The sequence below is a fragment of the Alligator mississippiensis genome, chromosome 2 (genome assembly GCF_030867095.1).
Source record: "Alligator mississippiensis isolate rAllMis1 chromosome 2, rAllMis1, whole genome shotgun sequence".
NCBI lineage: Eukaryota > Metazoa > Chordata > Crocodylia > Alligatoridae > Alligator > Alligator mississippiensis.
Genome location: NC_081825.1, coordinates 79,913,440 through 79,919,942, shown reverse-complemented (window position 1 = coordinate 79,919,942; position 6,503 = coordinate 79,913,440).

Below are 6,503 nucleotides of genomic sequence, written 5' to 3'. Positions count from 1 at the left end.
TCTTCGTGTGAAGTAGGATGATGCTATGGGGGATATCAATTCCTGCAGCAAACTAGCCAAGGTTGGACCCTGGCAATTTTGCTTGTGCACTCTGGGCCTGGTATGTTTTAGTCGCTGTTTCAACTTCTTTTTCATTCAGCATAGCTTTGTTGCTGAACCCCAGGTGCATGTCTTGCTGGGGTGCAGGCCTTGAGTGGGGCGATACCATAAGTGTATTAAACCAGGGGTTTTCAACCTTTTTGGGTCAGTGTATCCCTGGTGACTGGTCAAGAAGGAAGGAGTCCCCTGGTGGCTGATTGACAAATGGGGGGGACCCAGTGGCTGATTGGTGAGCGGGGGGGGGCAGTGGGGGGTGGTGAGGGGATGTCCCCCAGTGGCTGGTTGATGTGCGGGGGGAGGCTCTCCCAGTGGCCAATCAGCGAAACTAACTGGCAGTGAAAGTGTTGGTGGCAGAAGTGCTGGTGCCATGGTGGTGGCAGTGGTACCTGCTGCCAAGTATCCCCTGAGGCCTTCCCTAGTACCCCAAGGGGTACCTGTACCCCCGGTTGAAAACCTCTATATTAAATCCTAGTGCAAACTGACCAGGAACAGGGTCCTGGCAGTTACTGGTCATGCAGGCCTTGAGTAGGGTGGCACCATGAGTGTATTAATCCGTATTGCAGACAGACCAAGAACAGGGTCCTGATAGTAACTAGCTCCCTGTATTGGGAATTGTAGTGCCTTAGCAATTTGGTAGTATTCCTGAGACTAAATATCCTGGCTGTGTAGGCCTTGACCCTTTTTACTGTTTCACAGCTGTTGCATTTCAGCCTAGCTGTGCAACTGAACCTCAGCCATATGTTTGGCTGGCAGATTTGGGCCAGGGTAAAGACTGGTGCAGTTTGAGGCAGGGTGAGACCTGGCACTTGTTGTTCATCCAGGCCTCAGTGTAGTATAGGTCTGGCAGGTTTTTTTGCTGCCCAGTCCAGGCCAAGTGAAATAGGCCTGGGCCTCCTTTTTTCCCTTTTACAGCTTATGCTCCAACCAAGCAGTGTGGTCGGGTGCTAATTGTAGTTCAGGCCCAAGCCAAGATAGGCCTGGTGCTCTTTTGTTGTATGTTCAGGCCCTGGTGCAGGACAGGCTGGAGTCCCCTTTTTATTATTTTTACAGCTGTTGTGTCTCAGCCTAGCTGTGTCACTGAGCCCAGCTGTACATTTGCTGCATGTTTGGGCCTGGCTTGGGGCCTGGCACGGTTTGGGCCTGGCCCATGTTGTTGCTTTTGTAGCTCTTGGTCCTGAGCAAGCAGCATGGTTGGTGCTGGTTGCACGTCAGGCTCTTTTGCTGTTTGTCTGGCTTTTCTTTGAGTTCTCTTGCAGTTTCCTGCCCCAGCAGAGCTGGAATCAGGACTAGAAACTTTGGAGTAAATATGCTGATGAAAGTTGTAGTTAACCCCTCAAAAACCACCATGCGGAAGTGGAGATCTGTGCTACAACTTCGCAGGGAGCAATGACGGGCTCCTTGCAATGCAGAAGGACCTACATTCTCTAGCAGCTCCCTGTGGTTCAGTAAACTCATAGAGCAGCTCATAGGGCTCTCTGGTGTGGCCCCCCATCTCCCTCTACCCCATTGCTGAAGGGCAGGTATAGGGGTACAGGACCCTGGAACTACCCATTGGGGTGCCCCAAGTCCCAGACTGCCTGGGAATGCATAAAGCCTCCCTAAGAGGGTGCTACCTATAGACCTTGTTTTGTAGTTTAGTGTTTTAAAATTATAGTTAATGTTTACCTTTGTTTTTTCTTTATTCTTTGTAATAAATTTGGATTTTGCGTTTACACTGCCTGCAAGGGAAGGATTGTTGGTTTTATTGGTGATCCATTTCGTGATTCATTTGGTGTTTCCCAGGTAGTCTGGGTGGGGGCTCGAGCCAAGGTGAAACATATTTAGTACCCCACAATTGAACCTGGCCCTTGTTGCTGCTGATAGGTGCACAGCAAAAGGGTTGCAATTGGAATGATAAAAGTTATGTATAAAAATACCTGTAGTGTCCTGAGACTTGCTGGAGAAATAAGTGACTGCTTCAAGTCAAAGTCTGGTTTACAAGGCAGCCCTAAATCACCATTGCTTTTCCCTCATATTCTCCTCCAACATTCTTACTGTCCAGTTTAAGTTGAAGGGTTGGTGGCTTGAAGTTCAGCTACTTAGCTTATGCTAATGAAATTGTATAATTAGTAGAAACATTTGAATTAATAAGGATACTCTTTACTACTTTAGAAAATTGCTGCAGCCAATTTGGATTTACAGTGATGCTAGGGAGATGAAGGGCTTATATCCTGGTAAAGCAACAACAGATAAAGTATTGAAGAACAGCAGTGGTAAAGCTGTAGAACAAAGGGAACCTTATGTGTCCTTACAAATCTGGACCAGTGCAGATGATTCCATAATGGATGAGGTTAAAAGGAAACGCGCCTTAGCCAAAAGTGTCATACAGAAACTGAAAATGTTTTTATCAGCCCATAATTTTTTTGTTTGGTGTCAAAGTGCAAATATATCAAACCAGTGTACTAATAGTATTACTCTATGGACTTGAAGCTGCTGCATTAAATGAAAAGGGCACCAGAAAGCTGGACAGAACAGAAAGGATATTTATTTGAAAGATGGCAGATGTAAAGAGGAATGATTTTAGGAGAATAGTTAGGAGAATATCATGTAAAGTCAAGGTACAGTATTACTTACGATTGAAAAGATTATATTAGGATAGGCAGACAACAGAACACCAAAAATTGCATTAACACAACCCAGGCCAGTCCATTCACAGGGGACTGTCTAGTCAGGGATATGACCAAGCTGGGTTTAATGGAAAGAAATCTGGGGCAGGAATGAATGGCTTTACCATCCCTAGGTCTTCCTAGATGTTCCAGGATGAAAAGAACAAGTAGTTAGTTTAGGTAATAGATTGAAACTGAATTTCAAATATTTATAACCCTACGTTGACTGCTAATATTTTTATGGGTTTTTTGGGAGAAGACATGGGAACTGTACTTTCAAAGGTTCTGGCATAAGCCCACTGTAGCTAATTGCATTATGCACAGGCTGATGTTATACAGTGCCAAACTGTTAGGACTCAGACAATAAATTAAGCATATCCAAGTAACTCTTCTTGGTTCAGAGCAATTTTTGAATAACACATTGCCTTAATTTTGTGTTGGCTTTTGCTTGATAGACTTCTCTCACAGTTAAATATCATGCAACACCAGAGGAATGTCTTTGACCCCCATACATGAAAGGCATGTGGATTGCTGGAGGATACCTAGAATTCACTGGGGTTTTAGATTTTAACATATTCTGATAGTGAGAGGGGGAAAAAGCCCAACAGTATATAACAGATGTTTAATTGCATCTGGGGAAACATTCATTACAGATATCATTCACACCATATTTCACCTGTTCCTGTGGTGTACACCTGCATGTTAACACACATAGAGCACATGGTGGTAATGTGAGAAACTCTCAGTACTAGCTTTTTAAATTTTACTATACCCTTTTTTATATTTGCTAAATTAGATGCAGAGACAAAGAAACACACCTAAACAAACAAAGGGACATAGGGAAAACTAGTAACACTAGAAACCTGCCAGAAAAAGCAGGTGGAAATGGGAGTTTAAAGGGGCTATTCAACACTGTGAAGTTTTTCCAGTGTGTCACAAATAAAGGAACACCTGGGCCAAATAAATGTGGTCTGATCCATCAAGTGAATTGCTCAACTATGCCTGTAATTCAGCTACAAGGGAGAGCTTATCAATTCTATACACATTCCTTTTAATTTATGAACTCATGTTCAAACTTTTAAATCTAAATGAAATATCATCACAATTTATAAAGTTCCATAAATTTATATACACGTCCCTATCTCTAATAATTTACAATTTAATTTGTGAATTAGATTTAGATGAAAATATTTACATTTTACTAAAAAAGGAGGACAAAGCAAGTAATCTTTGTAAAAAAAGTAAAAAAGATCAACTGGTCACAACTTCATCCTTTTCCAAACAAGACTACTTTCTAAATACCGTGTGTAGCTGCATGGAAGGAGTCTGCATGAAAATCCAAGCACTCAGAGGACATGAACTCTGCAGCTGGCTGTAAAAATTGTAAAACACAAACCAGAAAAACAAAGAAAAACACCAAGACAAAACTTAAAAAAACTTCTCTTTTTAAAATTAATGGAAATCAGATTTTCAGCTTGTTCCAACTCCGTCAAACTTATGCCACACACCTCCCATGGCCTTCCCCATGGTCATCTTGCCCACACCAAAGAGGTGGCTGACATAGTGCAGGCTGGCGGATGTGGCCAGCTTGAGCTGAGCAATGGCCGGCCAGGTGTCTGCAGGAAGAGGTCACCATATGGTGGTGGCCTGATGCTCCAGATGTGGGTGGAGCTGTTCCAGGAGCTCCTGGAAAGTGGCCCAGGTCATGCAAAAGGACTTGAGCCACCATTCCAGGTGGTCTGGATGACATGCAGCCACTAGTCCTGGTTGGCCAGGCAGGCCCAGAGGTGGCAGGACTGGAGCCACAGGAGGGCATGGATGCCCCTGTTGGTGGCATCCAGGAGTGCATCATCAGTGTCTCTGCCAGGGTTGGGGCGGCAGCACAGGGACTGGGTGGCAGTGGTGTGATTGCAAGATGCCATGTGGAGCTAGGCCAGGCAGCCAGGTGGCTGCGTGGTACAGCAGGACTGCCAGGGCTGAGACTGCCCTGGGGCAGGTGGTGGTCACCACAGTGGGGCAACACAGGGGCCAGCAGGGGTGGTGGATGTCACTGCTGGGGCCTGGGGCTGCTGTGGTTCAGTGGGAAGAGGCTGCAGTGACTGAGCCACCACATGTTGCTACTGTGCTCTGTATTTTAAACATGGCTCCCAGCTGCAGGCAGCTGCAGCCAATGCCTCCAGCTCCCCTGGGGTCAGCAGGGGGCTGGTGCAGGGCCCCAGGGGGCAGAAGCAGATTACTGATGGAAGTAGCAAATCTGCTCCCACACATGTAGACACCTGCCTGGGGTGGGTTTACTCTACAGTAGTTGCATGTGTAGATGCATTCAGCAAGTAGCATGCCTACATCATCACTGGGCCAAGGAAGAGGAAGCGTTAAAGATAAGACACATGATTGCTAGCATGGATATTGAATCATAGAATAGGGCTAGAATGGATCTTGATATGTTAAGTAGTCCAGTCCTCTGTTCATGGCAGAACCATCTCAGTTTCAGCTTTCCTAGACAAATATCTGTCTAGCCTGCACTTAAAAACTCAACCATATGGATTCTACAACTCCTCTAGCTAATCGATTCCAGTGTTTAACCACACTCACTCACAGTTAAAGAGTTCTTCATATTTATTTAACCTAAATCACCTTTGTTACAACTTACATCCATCACCTTTTCTGTCCTCAGTGGAGCCATTCTAACAACCCTTTTCATATTTAAAGACTTCTATTATATCTCTGCCCTCTCCCAGTTTCCTTTCCTCTAGATTAAATAATCCCAATTCTCATAACCTTTTAGTATGTTAGGTTCTCTAGACTTCTAATAATTGTTGCTTTTAAAATCTCTCCAATTTGCCCACATCTTTCTTGAACTACAGCATCCAGAACTGGACACAATACTTCAGAAGTGTTTTCAGAACCACTTAATAGAGTGGAAGAACCACTTCCTTTGACTTACGTAATGCTCCTGTTAATACACCACAATGTGCTACTAGCTTTTTTACAGCAATAGTACACTGCTGACTCATGTCTGCTAGATATCTATTATAATCTTATAACAATTTCTTGAATTAATGTTTGTTAGTCATTTTGCTTTTGTGCATTTGATTGTTTGTTCCCAACTGTATTTTTTTGCACTAGTGCTGATTCAGTGCCATCCTATAAATGCTGGATCATATTTCCAAATTATCAAGATCACGACCATGTTAAATCCAAATCTTGCTCTACAAAATGCTTTCAATCCCGCCCACCTTAATATCCTCCACAAAATTAATATGTGCACTTTTAATTCCCTCATCTAAGTCCTTTAGGAAATATATTAAACAATATTACACATGGGGCAGACCTGTGGGGAACTGCCCTTGGTGCTTCTTTCCAGTTTGATTAAGATTATCCAATCAAATATACACGTGCCTTATAGTAAATTCATCAAGGTGGTATTTCCTTAACTTATTTTTGAATGTATCATGGGATACAAAGCCCATCACTTGGTTATACAAGGAAATAAGGTTGGTTAAGCATTACCAATTGCTCTTGACAAATAATGAGGTTATTTATCACCTCATTATCCTGTAGGTCTTTCAAACTGACTCTTTGATGATGTGTTTCTGTATCTTTTCCAGCTGTTGAAGTTACACTGACAGGTTTGTCATTTCCTGGGTACCTCCTTTTTTCCCTATTTTTTTTTTTTAATATGGACACTATATTTACCCATATCAATTCTTTGGGACATCATCTGACCTCCATAAATTCTGCAAGACAGTAGCCAATGGC